This window comes from Onychomys torridus, chromosome 3 (genome assembly GCF_903995425.1).
Source record: "Onychomys torridus chromosome 3, mOncTor1.1, whole genome shotgun sequence".
NCBI lineage: Eukaryota > Metazoa > Chordata > Mammalia > Rodentia > Cricetidae > Onychomys > Onychomys torridus.
The window spans coordinates 138,148,222-138,163,251 of NC_050445.1; positions in this window are offsets into that span (position 1 = coordinate 138,148,222).

The following is a 15,030-nucleotide window of genomic DNA, read 5'->3' on the forward strand; positions in this document are numbered from 1 at the left end:
TCCCATGATACCTGAGGATTTATGAGCTTCTAGGATGACCCACTGAACTAATGATTCTGTTCTACTAGGATTATAGTATTGTTATGTAGAAAGCTACAAAGCAGAACTAAATGGAGAGACATACCAGGTGAAGTTAGGGAGCATCCTATGAAGAAAATTTCCATTGAACCGACGTATGCATCTCCTTCTCAGAATGTTAATGTGTCACAGTATACAGAATAAGCCAACCAGGGGGCACTCATCTGAGCTCTGATGTTCAGAGTTTTACCAGGGTTCATTATATAGGTGTGAGTACTTGGTTGATAAAGAGTGAACTCAGCCTTCAGCATCACTTCCCTGCCAGGGTGAGCATCTCATGGCTCAAAACCTCAACTCTTTAACCACAATGTCAGTGTTTCTGAAACAGTGAGCTCCCTACATGAATTGTTTTGTTAACATGAACTATGAAAGAATTGAGCAGCATAAAGCTTCATGGCCTACCATGATAAAACAGACTTCCAAATAGCTCCAGGAATTTTAAACAATTAGAGTGGTAATTTCTCATGAAATGGGTAAAAGTCTAGACAAAGTCTTTCTTTGACAGGTCAGATATAAAATAATATGAATGCAGATGTTGGTGAACAGGAGAATGTGCACCATCGCTGTCCCAGGCCCTCCCACACTGCTTCATACAGGACCCCATGGTGTACATGACAGACACCCAACACTAACCCTGTATTACACTAGTTTACTTCAATATCATATATCAGTAAAGCACAAGTTTAAGTATTGTATTTATTTCATGTACATGAGTGCTCTATCTGCATATATGACTTTATGATAGAAGATTGCATCAGATGCCACTATAGATGGTCTTGAGTCACCATGTGGTTGCTGGGAATTGAAATCAGGACTTTTGGAGAGCAGCCTGTGTTCTTAACCACTGAGCCATCTCTCCAACAAGATTTAATATTTCATGCTTGTTTTGCAATGGTACCTCTTTTCTGCCGACAGGACTAATTTCCCTTTTTGAAACCCAAAAACGTATCTGCTGAGTAAACATAAAGGGATTAGGTGTAGAGGCTATGGTGCTTCCCAGTGCTTTCACATTCCTCTGTAGAAGGACTGTTCCAATGCCTTTGACCTGTCTTCCTTTATATAGAGTATGCTTTCAACCCCAATTGGCTGGTTTGTCCAGGTGACTTTCACTGGCCCATAGAATGAGAATGAATCTGATTCTCTAAATACAAGAGGCTAATACTCATTCTACTTATAAGTAGGTGCTCCCAAATGATAAATGTGGTAAGAAACTGAACAGAATTACAATGACCCATAGGTGACTTAGAACTTAGAACACACTTAGTACATACGCAGAAGAAAAATATTTGTTATTGTAAGCCACTTGAGTATTGTGCATGACTTATTGAAGTGTATGTGAGACATGATAACTTTAAAACTATATTTTGCTGAGAGGGTAAAACCCCTGAGCATCTGTGACTGGAGTGAAGTGGTGTGTAGGCATGTTTATCACTACGGAAATATCCAATAGGTTCAATAATCATACGGAACTTCATATTCTGTCATATTTGTTTCCTTCTTGCAGCACCTCAGGGATGACAAGGCAGGTGTCTGTGGAAGGGTCAGGTGTGGGGAAGCAATGGTCTGGTCCAGGGTCTGGGTGACCAAGCTGAGGGCTGGCCTGACAGCAGAACTGAAGCCCAAGCAGTGAGGGGATGTCAGCATGCTGTTGAGAAAGTGTCTGGATTCAGGAGAGAGTTTCCAAGCAGCAGTCTGTTGTTAGACATCAGAGCCTGAGAGGTGAGGAGGACAGCTATGCTACTGAATGGTCACTTGTAGGGAGTCTGTGCTCCAGCATGGTGAGGAGAGTGTCAACTCATTAGGTCACTTCCTGTGGGGAGTCAGAACTGCAAATAGGAGAGGGGAGGGTCCTGTTGGAGGAACTGGTATTCAGAAGGGTAAGGGGGCCACCAGTGTAGAGTGAGGAAGCAACTGTGCACAGTGTTGGCTCCATAATGGGTTGGCATTCAGAGGCTCATAATTTTGAAAGGGACTTCCTTGCATAGGGTAGACCAGGCATGGGTGTGGTGTGTGGTGTGTGTGTGTGTGTGTGTGTGTGTGTGTGTGTGTGTGTGTGTGTTCTTGCATGTGCTGTTTGCTTGTTATGTGTATGCACATGGAGCAGCTAGAGGAGATTTCAAGAAGGGAAGTGTTTGGAAGAGCTGAAGGTTGAGCATGTAGGCATGAGCTAGATGTCTGCGGGAGGAACTCAAATGATCCCATTTTTAGGACCTAGTTTAAGTTTCCCTCTGGTATATTGGGATCCATTAATTGTCCCTGCTGTTCCTAATTGTGTTGTAAACCCACTGGTGCTGAGCAGTTCAGGGATCAAGGGAAGACAGGCATGAGGAGAGAGACAGCCTCCTCCCACAGCTGCTAACCAGAGCTGTGTCAGGATGTGACCAGTGGCACAGTGAGTGGAGAGTGTCCATGAGTGAGTTATGAAGACAGTGGGAAGCAGAGAGCTCAGAGGAGCAGCTTCAGAAGGACCAGGATGTGAGCTTTGCCTTCCCCATGCTGGAGGCAGCTGAGTGGGAAGTGGGAGCCCACACAATGGTGACGGGCCAACGGTCCTCTAGAATGTGGTCTCAGGACTTGCCTGTGAATTCAGTTAAAAATGATGTGGCCCTACAGTGACCCAGTGTTTACTCCTGTGGTCTGGTTTGCCTGAAACCATCTTTGCATGTGGAACTTTTAGGCCTGCACAGAGAGCAGAGAGCTCGGGTCTCAGGGCAGACTTCTCTAATGGCCTAGTTCCCCTTTCCCACTCCTTCCAGTAAATCTGTTGATTCTGCATCAAAACATGCAATTTTTAAAAAAGATTTATGTATGTATGTATGTATGTATGTATGTATGTATGTATGTATGTATGTGTACAGTGTTCTGCCTGCAGGCCAGAAGAGGGCACCAGATGACATTACAGATGGATGTGAGCCACCATGTGTTTGCTGAGACTTGAACTCAGGACCTCTGGAAGAACAGTAGGTGCTCTTAATCTCTGAGACATCTCTCTAAACCCAAAGCATGCTATTTTATTTCCTAAAAGCACTAGGCTTCAGACTATACCCTTTACACAAGTAGTATTAGCAGATACACAAGAGATGGTAGGGTGCCCTGGTTTCTAGAGATGTCTTACTCGTTTTCACTCACCCAGGTGCTTCTGTACTTCAGAGGGAATTCCCCATGATTTACATCTTTACAATGTTACCCTCTACCTCTAAACTTATATTCTGATTCACAGTACACAGACTGGGTGGTATAGCATCTAGAAATCACTTCATCAGGACCTCCTTTCATGATTTATTACAATTGGTTCAACAGAATTGCAGTCAAGGAAAAAAAAACTTCTGTTTATTTAGTACATATTATGTCACAGTCCAATTTTCCAGGCCCTTTGTCTGAAGGTAATGTGTGGCAGGAAACTGGACCTCATGCTGAACACTCAGGACTCTCTGTGAAGTGCTTCTCATCACCTAGCTGATAGCATGACAATTTGCTGTTTCTTGTTTAGAGAATATTTTTCATATTGTATATTTCTGTTCTTTTTTAAAATTTATTCTCTTCTCATACAATATATCCTCACCATACCTCCCCTTTCTTCCACTCCTCCCGGGTTTCCTGCTGCCTCCCTTTTCCCCCAGATCCATTGCTTCTCTGTTTCCTCTCAGAAAAAAACAAGCCTATCAAGGATATTAATTGAAGTCAGCATAACAGATACAATAAGACTAGGTACAAATCCTCATGTCAGGGCTCGATGAGGCGACCTACTAGGAGGAGAAGTGTCCTAAGAGCAGGCAAAAGAGACAGAGACACCCGATGCCCTCTGTTAGGAGTCCTACAACAACCCTGAGCTGAACAACCCCAGCTTGTATGTTGAGGGCCTAGTGCAGAATCATGATGGTTCTGTGATAGCAGCTTGAGTCTCTGGGAGCCCTGTGAGTCCTGCTAGCTGGTTCTGTGGTCCGTGTTCTTAGGATCTATTTTAAAGAAGGGATGGCACACATCTTCTGAGGGCAGGGGAAGATTCCTTCTCAATATGTTTTCAGAAAACATTTATATTAACAAGAACCTTATGAATAAATTTGATTCCTCAGACATGAAGGCAGACTCTCCTCCAGGTAAGAAAGCATTTTCTGTGGCTCCTGGTGAGTGATGATGTAAAGGACAAAGATGATCTTAGTTGCTGGCCATTCCTCTGGGTCACTGGGTCTTATTCAAGTGTGTTGCCTGTAGACAGATGTGATAGTACAATAGAGAAGAGAAGGTTGTACAATAGAGAAGAGAAGGTGTTATCTTTTACCATCTATAGAAAATACTATAACCCATGTTATTGTATCTTTTCTACCTATAAGTATACTTATAAATGTGTAATAAATTGTTCAAGGTTAAATCACAGCATACTGATTCCCCCTCTCTATTTGTGACATGTCAACAGTCTGCTGGCATCTAAGGGTTAAGTAGTTTCTTTCACTCTCTCACTTCCATGATGGGGACAGAATCCTGGACCTCACCCATGGTTGGGAAGTATTGTAACTCTTTTAAAAGTGGTGACTAAAAGCTTGGTGACTTTATCACAAAATGTGACTTCTTGACTATTACATATTTGAAGTTGGAATTGAGCTGGAAGACTTTAAGGGTATATAATAAAATACTATGCAATCATAATAAAAATGATAAAGAAGACATGATGATATAGAATAATGTTCATCCAGATGTTTTGGCACAAGCCTATAGACACAAAACTCAGGAGGCTGAGAGAGGGGTTTCTGTGAGATTTGAGGCCAGCTTGTACTACATAATGCATTCAAGGTCTGCCTGGGGTACATACAAAGACCATCTCTAAAAAACAAAATAAAAAAATCAGTAAAGAAGAATTCATGAGGAAAAATTAAAATAAAATGATAGGCAGAAATCAGTATTATGATGGAAAATATAAAAGCTATAACTTGTTGGACAGATTCATATCAAAATACTGACAACTATTATTCTTTTTTATATTTAACATAATTTCTTTATTGAATCTTCAGGAATCTCACATCATGTACCCCAGGTCTGCTCACCTCGCCATCTCTCCATATCCTCTGCTCCCCTGTATAGAGGCCCCCCAAATGAAAATTTTAAAAAATCTAATCAAACCAACCAAGCAAACAAATAAAAAGAAACCAAAGAATCAAACAAAAACAAAACAAAATGCTCTTCTCTTCTTCATCTTTCCTGCCTCCCCAACACCTCTTCATCCGTCCTGGAGGCACTGGGAGTCTCAATGTGTCACACAGTACACCCTTTTGTCCAATCAGCTTTACTTCCAAATGTTCATCGCAATGAATCACTGGTCTGGTCAAGGCCTCTGGTTTCAGGTATGCTATCATCACTAGATCCTCACCCAAACTCCTCTTGGATATCCCGAGGGTGTCCTGTGTCATTGAGATCCTGCAGTTATTGTTCCACAGGACCAGTACCTTCACAAACTCCAGCAGGTCCTAGATGGAGAAGATGTTAGGGTGAGCCAACCCCAGACCCAGCTGTGGGCCCAAGAGGTAGGCAAACTGGGGCCACTCCAGGCCACTGGGGCCTCCTGCCTCAGGTGAGGGGTGTGGCCTGTTCCCCTATACCCATGCCACCAGGCTCAGCTCTTCCTAACCCATGGTGAGGTGCTGTGTGATGTCCTGTATGCTATGAAAATGTGTTGATCTCATTGGTTGAAAATAAAAGCTGGTTTGGCCTATAGTCAGGAAGAATAAGTCTGGGTGGGAAAGCCAAACAGAGATACAGGGAGAAGGAGGGCAGAGTCCAGGAAGACACTAACCAGCTACCAAGGAAGCAAGATTTTTAGAAAATGAGGTAACAAGCCATGAACCATGTGGCAAAGTATAGATAAGAAATATGGGTTAATTTAAATTTGAGAGCCACCTAGTAACAAACGTGAGACCTTGGCCTAATTAATATAAGCCTCTGAGTGGTAATTTGGAAAGTTATTGCCTGGTATAATCAATCCTACAGGACAGAAAGCTCCTCTTCCATTTACAGTGAGGGGTGAGACTGTATCTCCCAAGTGTATGGGAGACAGCTCTCCCATGAGGGCTGGGGCCACTTCTCTTCCTGCAACACCCAGTGCAGAGCTGGGCCAGCTATCTATGGCCAGGAAAAAGCAGGGCTGGCTCAGCATGGCCTTCTGATTCCATCACACATGGTTCCCATGGCTCCCTGGGCCACAGACATCAACACAGACCTTAGCTGCAGCAGGACCAGGGACCCAGACATGGTCCTTGGCAGCAGCTTGGGCTTTTGGATGACATCCTGACTGGATGGAAGCACAGGCCACTCAAATCAGGATGGCTCTGGTGGCGACATGGCCCCCAGACATCAACAAGACCACAGATTATTATGAACCTACACCAGGCTTCTGTGTAACCTTTGGTGGGAACAGACTTTGGCTGCAGTGGGACCATGGACCCCGACATGGTCCTTGGTAGGAGCCCAGGTCTGGATGTCACCATTGCCCCACCTGGCAATGCAGGCTACCAGGCAGGAATGGCCCTGGTGGCAGCATGGACCTCAGACACTAACAATGCTTCAGCTAGTAGCCCAGACCCCAGGAATCTGCATGGCCCTTGTGGGAACAGGAGCTAGAGACGTCAACACAGACTGTGGCTGTAGTAGTGTCACAGACCCAGACATGGCCCAAGTTCATGGATATCACAATGGCACCAGATAGCAGTTTTTGCCACTTAGAATTGTATGGCCCTGGATGCAGCATGGCCTCCAGACTCGAACAAGGTCACAGGTTGATGAACCATTAGCCAACTTAAAACTTAGTTAATTTGAACTACTTATTTAAGTCTTGCTTGGTAGCTTAACAGAGACTGGTCTCTCTTGGGAGATTCCCACAGTCCTAGGTGAACTTACTCATTCTCATGGAGTCATGCATCAGTTCAACTCAGCTTCCCATGGCAACTTCAGAGTTCCAGGACAGATCGCGGCAGTAAGCCAAGCCCAACATGGAGCAAACACACATTTGCCTTCATGTATTTTAGTGGCCAAAGAACTCTCAACGGCAGCTCAGAGGAACTGCAAAGGCATAGTCTAAATGGATATTCACATAGGGAAGGTTGAGAAGTGTGTCCAGTTTTGCAGCGTGCCCCAGTCATGGAGATCCCCTGAAGAATCTGCAGCAGGACATGATAAAACTAAAACTGACTTAGAGGAGTTTGCTCTTACAGAGATGTGAAGATGAAGGGAAAGAGAAATTAGGACACTGATTCAGAATCTGTTGGAGCAGCACTAGGGCTTTGATCCAAGGATTATGCTAGTGATGCACATAAACGAAGGGAGCTTTGAGTGAAAGGGGGGCAAAGTTTTCATGAATAGTAACAGCTGGAAAATAGAGGACACAGAGGAGTGAGGTGTCAGGGCCATATGAGAGGAACAGCAGGCAGCTTTGGAACCCATGGAAAACTGCCCACTGGTCAGCATAAATAAGATAGGTGAGCCTTGGGGAGGCAGAGCCCCAAGCACTGTGTTTCCTGGGGACCTCATGCTATAACTGAGTGTAGCTCTGCTCATTGCCCCCGAGGTTCTCTCGTAATCTATGAGTTGTTTGAAAACTCTCAGGGGTTTCTCGCCCCACACTGGGCAGTGTTGCTGGTACTTACATAGTAGTGATTGACTTTTTCCAAGCATTGCTGCTGGAGCAGATTAATGATTCAACTACCACCCTTAAAAAGAAAGTAGAAATGTAGATTGTTAGTAAAGTTAGGTTAAGATGTTTTTGATAATGGCTTTGGTGTAGGAAATCTTGGGGAAGAATTTAAAATTTAGAAAGGCACACTTTTGCTAGTTGTTGATCAAGGGACGTATTGAGGTCAGGAAACAAGAACTATGGCAGCCTGGCTATTGCTGGCTGATGTCTCTTTCGTGCTAAAGATGGGATGGTGATCAAAGGTGATGATTAATTCTTTGTACCCATTTTCACCCTCAGCTTCCTAGCATGACTTAATAAAAAATTGTTGAAGAGTAGGAGTACACTCTGAGGACTTAAAGTACAAACGACTGATTTTTTTTTTTTTTACAAAGAATTTTAGAGTTGTGACAATTTTAAGATTTTTTAAATAAGATTACCTTTTGAGATAAACAATAAGATGATTGATCCTTTCTTTGTAACTCGAAATGCAGTCTGCCAGTAATGTGTTAATCTCTGACAAGTTGCTTAGACAGGAATGTATGTGGGTCCTTGGGAATAATTTGCTTTCACCTTTAATAAGAAAAATGTTTAATCATGTAAAGGTAATAAGAAACACATTACTTTTTAATTGTATTCAGTGTAATCATTCCCTTGAAGAAAAATAGAATGTTACTATATTGTAATTTTTATATTGCTTAAAAGATTTTGCTGGGATACAAAAGCTGTAAGAGAAAAAAGGAGTTAGAAGGAAAACACCAGGGAAGAAGTTGAAGGAAAAAAGACAGGATAGAAGAAGAGAACAGAAAACAAACATCATAGGAACAGCAGAAAGAGAAAAATTTAAAACAGAGTTAAGTTTTGACCTCTCAGAAGGTCTCCTGTGTATGTGGGGCAGTTTCGCAGACTCCACACCTCCTCCTCAGTACCTGACCCGCTGAAGTTCTCTGGGCAGTGAGGTATGATGTTAATATTCTGATTTCACAAAGTCAGTTGTCATGAAGTTATTTGAAGTGGAAGAAATTAAGTAGCAGGCTTGAGTTGGAATATGAAGATTTAAGTTTGTTTATATTTACCTAAATCTCAGATGCACAGATTCAGTTGGATGCACACTCACACGTTTAAGGGAAAGTGAAGACATTTGTAGCAGATAACAATACCAGACTAAACCAAAAACCAAATACTCCCACCTCATCCCCCCCAACCCAGGACAATGAATATCCCTAAGGAAGAGGAACTGGAGGAGAAAGAGGAGTCCAGACGGAAGTGGGTGCAGTGTTCCATTTTGAGAGAGGTGAGTGTGGAAGGAAACGTGAAGGAGGGAGCACAGGAAACACAGGAAGCAGGACCAGGCAACAGGGAGGAGCCACTGTCTCCCAACAGTCAGGAGGAGGAGAAGCAGCAGGCTTTGTAATGTGCCAAGTCTCATGGTGGAGGACTGCTCAGTGGATGGGAGGAGCTGCTGATGGCCCATTTCTAACAGTTTGGTAAATGAGCAGAAGGAAAGCCAGAACCTAGAGACTAAGGACAAGGGGGAGATGAGGAAGCGAAGAAATAAAATTCAATTACTTGAGGAAAGGTGAGTTAGATTTTCTTGTATATTATTAGAGGGACCAGCCTTAATATTATACACCCCAAGGGCTCAGGAAAGAGAACTACTAATGGCGAGGACTATTTTTGGGAAATAGAATCTCAGCACACCAAGTTCCATAGTCCACTTGCTTTAATTCCTCTGGCATAACATCCTATATATATATACTTTCAGTTCTGTTCTCATGCCTAGCTCCTTTCTTGCCTGATTTCTCTCTATACTTATCTACTGCTCCCTCTAAGTTCTATCTTAATTCTCTCGTCTTAATTCTGCCTCACCTAGGGCCTTTTCAGCTTGTTCTTACCAACCTAGTACTTCCCCATCTAGCTCTTCCTCATCTTCCATCTCATTCCTCTAGTACTCTCTTGTAGCCCTTCAGCCTAGTTCTTCCCCATCTCAGTTTGTTCCTCTCAAGTTCTTACCCATCTAGTTCTTCATTCTTTTTTCTCCTCTCCACTCCGTGCCCTGGGAATCCCAGTATATATATACACGCTTACAAGTTAAGAAAGTTAATAGTGGATGTTTAGGATAATGGCAATCTATGTGTCCTGGATAGGTACAACGCAGAATTGCCCAATCATCTATGGCAGCACTTAATACCTTGACTTGAGTAGAATCATAAGGAACAACTAGCGTTTGTGGTGATGTCCCAAAATATTGTAAACATTGTTGAATACCCTGTTGCGCAAGTAATGCCACAGCAACAGGATAATACTCAATTGATTTTGCAGGTGAGATTTTAGTATAAATCCATAACAAGGGTCCTTTTTGCCATAAAATTCCCGTAGGTTGTAATTGGGTAGGCAGAATGCACAGGGTAATATCCTCATTATTTTGTACTCTTTGAAGAAAAGCTCTTTGTAGTCTATCTTCTAATTTTGTTAAGGCTTCTCGGGCTGCACTGGTTAATTGCCTCGGTGAATCCAAGGCTGCATCTCCAATTAAAATATCATATAATGGTTTTAACTCATAATTGGCCATTCCTAAACTTCCTCTTATCCAATTTATATCTCCTAATAATTTTTGAAAATCATTCAATGTGCAAAGATGATCCTTCCTTAACTCTACCTTTTGTGGCATGATATGATGTTTAGTTATTTTAGAGCCAAGATAATTGACAACTTTGCTCTGTTGCACCTTCTCAGGGGCAATACAGAGTCCCTTTTGCTTTAGCAGTTCTACAAGTGAGCTATATGCTTCTTGAAGAATGCTCTCTTCTTTAGCTGCTAACAGTATATCATCCATATAATGGAGGCATTTCAAGCCTGGAAAACGTACTCTCAAAGGTTCTAAAGCAGTTGCTACAAATAATTGACACATTGTAGGACTGTTGGCCATGCCTTGTGGCAATACAACCCACTGATATCTTTTATCAGGTTCCTCATGATTAGTGGACGGTAAAGTGAAAGCGAATCTCTCACTGTCTTTGCTATTCAGCGGAATGGAAAAGAAGCAGTCCTTAATATCTACCACAATAATAGGCCAATTTTCAGGCAAGGCTGACAGCAATGAAAGACCACACTGTACAGGTCCCATAATTCTCATTTGTTCATTTATAGCTCTAAGATCATGTAACAATCTCCATTTTCCTGATTTCTTCTTGATGACAAATATGGGGTGTATTCCAGGGAGAAAGAGAGGGTTTAATGTGCCCTTTCTCCAATTGCTCTTTCACTAATTGATATGCAGCATGTAATTTCTCAGAGGAGAGTGGCCACTGAGGAACCCAAACTGGCTCCTCTGTTACCCAGGTTATGGGAATGCCCTCCTCAGCGGCCCCTAGGAAAAACCCAACCCTTGTTTGGGTTTCCTAGGTACTGTTTGTATTGGCTCCTTTTTGCCTTGCAAAAATTTTCCCAGGCCAAAATCAGGATGACACCCCATGTTTTTCATAATATTTTTAGATTCTTTGGAGTATTCATTACTTAACTGAAAGCCCATGGATTTCATAAGATCCCTCCCCCAGAGGGACACTGGAAGCTCAAGGACATAGGGTTGCATAACGCCAGAATGACGTTCGGAATCTTGCCAATTTAACAAATTTGCACTAACATTTGGAACACTGGCATAACCCAGTCCCTGCAATGTTTGTGAGGAAGCCTGTATAGGCCAACCTCAAGGCCAATCTTTGCTAGCTATGATACTGTGATCTTCACCTGCAATCCAAATCTAGGTCTCTTCCCAATTTCTCCCAGGAAGGCACTGTGAGGCTTCCTGAAATTGCAAGCCAAGGAACAATTACATCACATCGTTCTAAGGTGCGTTTTTTTATTTTCAGTTTCTTAGAGAGAAGCAGCTCGTTAAGAGCCAAAAAAATTGGGTGCGAGGAGGAGGCGCCCATGTTAGTATACTTTTTTTTTTTCTTTCCTCAATTTGAGAAGTTTCTCGGAGGTTTCTCAGAGCCTCTGCAGAATTGCTCCAGCCCTCCGGTTTCCCTGTTTGTTTTGTTTAATTACCGCTTTTATCACGGCTCTAGAATTACCCGTCTGCTTTTATCTCAGAACAGGTTCCACCTGTTGACTTTGTTATTTTAATTACCCGTTCGCTCTAGTCGCGGCCCAATTGAATTATCTGTCCAATCTAGTCGCGGCTCTGCTCTCCCGCTCTCCCTTCTACAGGTGAGCGTTACCCGCTTTTGTCGCGGATCCCCAGTTTTTTCTGAGGACTTACCAGTACTGCCTGACTGTAAATGAGTTCTGAATCCGGAGAGAGCCGTGGTAATTGTCCCCGTAGGAGGCCACCACTTGTTGTGCCCGCCGCGACCAGCAAGGAAGACGCGACACCGGGATCCTTCTCATCACAGTTTATTCAGACCTTTGATTAGTTGCATTGTGTCTCTCTCTCTGGGGCAAGCCTCTCCCAGCACCTAAGTAGGGCTGGGCTGCCAACCCCAAGCAGCCACGTGGGCACTGTCCACAGGTTCACGCATATGCCAGCAACACACGAATCCAGCCACAGCCAAATAAGGAGCTGTTTACCATAAAGAGTGTTTGCCATCGGGAAGGCAGAGGGTAGAAGCCAGAGCCATCTTTAGGGTGCGGCTACACGCGGCTCTCTACAGTCCTGGAACTAGTGCTGTAGACCAGGCTGTTCTAGAACTAACAGAGATATGGCTGCCTCTGCCTCCCTGGTGCTGGGATTAAAGCCTGCACCACCACTGTTCAGCAATACATAAAGTATGTTTGAACCACAATTAGCAGATTTGTTAAGGTGATTTTCATGGCCAAAAGATGAAAATGAATGTGATTTGCTAAATACAGGAGTGAACTAAATGTTCAGCTTACAATGAACCATTGTTCTCTATGATCTGTCTCCTAAATGATATATGTGGAAAGAAGCTGAACAGAATTTCTGTGAACCAGAACCAGACCCTAAGAACATACATAAATGACAAATATTTGTTATTGTAAGCCACCTGAATATTTGTATTGTCTATGACTTATTCTAGTATATGTAAGATATGATAACTTAGAAGTATTTTCTTGTCTAGAGGGTAAAATCCCTGAGCATCTGTGTCTGGAGTGAAGTGGTGTATAGGCATATAGATTACCATGTAAATAATCAACAGGTTTAATGAGCACACAGGACTTTATATTTATCATATCTGGTTTCTTTCCTTGCAGCACCTCAGTTACTTAGCAACTTGCTAAATAAAGAATGGTGTATGAAGGACAAGGCAGAGTTCTGAGGAAGGGTCAGGTTGGGACAGCAATGGTCTGGTCCAGGGTCAGGGTGACCGTGGTGAGGGCTGGCCTGACAGCAGAACTGGATCCCAAGCAGTGAGGGGATGTCAGCATGCTGGTGAGAAAGTATCTGGATTCAGGAGAGAGTCTCCAAGCAGCAGTCTGGTGTGAGAGACATCAGAACCTGAGAGGTGAGGAGGGCGGCTATGCTACTGAATTGTCACTTGTAGGGAGTCAGTGCTCCAGCATGGTGAGGAGAGTGTCAACTCATTAGGTCACTTCCTGTGGGGAGTGAGAACTGCAAATAGGAGAGGAGAGGGTCCTGTTGGAGGAACTGGGAATTCGGAAGGGTGAGGAGTGCACCTGTGTATAGTGAGGAGTGCAGCTGTGTATAGTGAGGAGTGCAGCTGTGTATAGTGAGGAGTGCAGCTGTGTATAGTGAGGAGTGCAGCTGTGTATAGTGAGGAGTGCACCTGTGTATAGTGAGGAGTGCACCTGTGTATAGTGAGGAGTGCACCTGTGTATAGTGAGGAGTGCACCTGTGTAGAGTGAGGAGTGCACCTGTGTAGAGTGAGGAGTGCACCTGTGTAGAGTGAGGAGTGCACCTGTGTGTAGTGAGGAGTGCACCTGTGTGTAGTGAGGAGTGCACCTGTGTATAGTGAGGAGTGCACCTGTGTATAGTGAGGAGTGCACCTGTGTGTAGTGAGGAGTGCACCTGTGTATAGTGAGGAGTGCACCTGTGTGTAGTGAGGAGTGCAGCTGTGTATAGTGAGGAGTGCACCTGTGTATAGTGAGGAGTGCAGCTGTGTATAGTGAGGAGTGCAGCTGTGTATAGTGAGGAGTGCACCTGTGTAGAGTGAGGAGTGCACCTGTGTAGAGTGAGGAGTGCACCTGTGTAGAGTGAGGAGTGCACCTGTGTATAGTGAGGAGTGCAGCTGTGTATAGTGAGGAGTGCACCTGTGTAGAGTGAGGAGTGCATCCATGCATGTTGTGGTGAGGAGGTCACCCATACAGGATGAGGAAGGCACACATGCATAGTGAGGAAAGTGTCTGTGGTGAAGAGAGCACCCGGGCAGAGTGTTGGCTCCATACTGGGTGGGAATTCAGAGCCACAGAATATTGAAGGATCTTCCTTGCAGAAGGTAGACCAGACATGTGTAAAGAGTGTCTCTATGGGTGACAGGACCTGCCTGTACTGAATCCACCAGGTTTCAATGAATGCCCAGGGGTCACTTGATCCTGGAGGACATGGTAATGAAGGGGAGGGGCGGGGGGGTATGTGGGGTTGGGTGCAGGAGTGGGGAGGACAGGGGAACCCATGGCTGATGTATAAAATTTAAAACACATAATAATAAAGAAAAAAAAATTTTTTAAGGTGTCTCTATGGTGGGCGTCAACATGGGACCTTAGTGTCTGGCAGAGTAAGGAGAGCATCCTTACCTGGTTGTGGATGTCCTGGCATTGGGTGTAGTGGTCAAATAGGCCGTGGAGAGTGTCTGTGTAGAAGGCAGAGCTGGTACGGGTTTCAGAGACTGGCAAGGTAAGGACGTTGTCTACCTGGTGGGATAGCTCTGTGTGATGAGGGTGTCTGTTCTTGAAGGTGACCTTGGTTTGACCTTGGAGTGCCAAAGCCTCAGAGGTAATTTGAGACTCCTCAAGGATTAGTGCCAGGAGTCAGTGCACCAGCCTGGTGAAGAGGCTTCCTCTGTTGTGATGTGAGAACTTCAGTGATGTGTCTGGTCCCGAGAGGGATCATCCAGCTACAGGGAGGAAGGTGTCAGTTCAGAGGACGGAAGCTTAACCTGAGGGCTGGAGCACATCCTGGAGAGACAGGCAGCTTAGTGGAGGACATGGGAGAGTTATGGGCAGCATCCAAGAGATTGTCACATGAGAGCCTACAATAGAGATAATAAACATAGTATTTTTTCCCAGTCTCATATGTAGGTTAGAAATGCTGAAATTTGGGAAATTAAAGGAAACCTGCTGTAACATTACACTAAAATGGGGCAAATAGTGTGCAC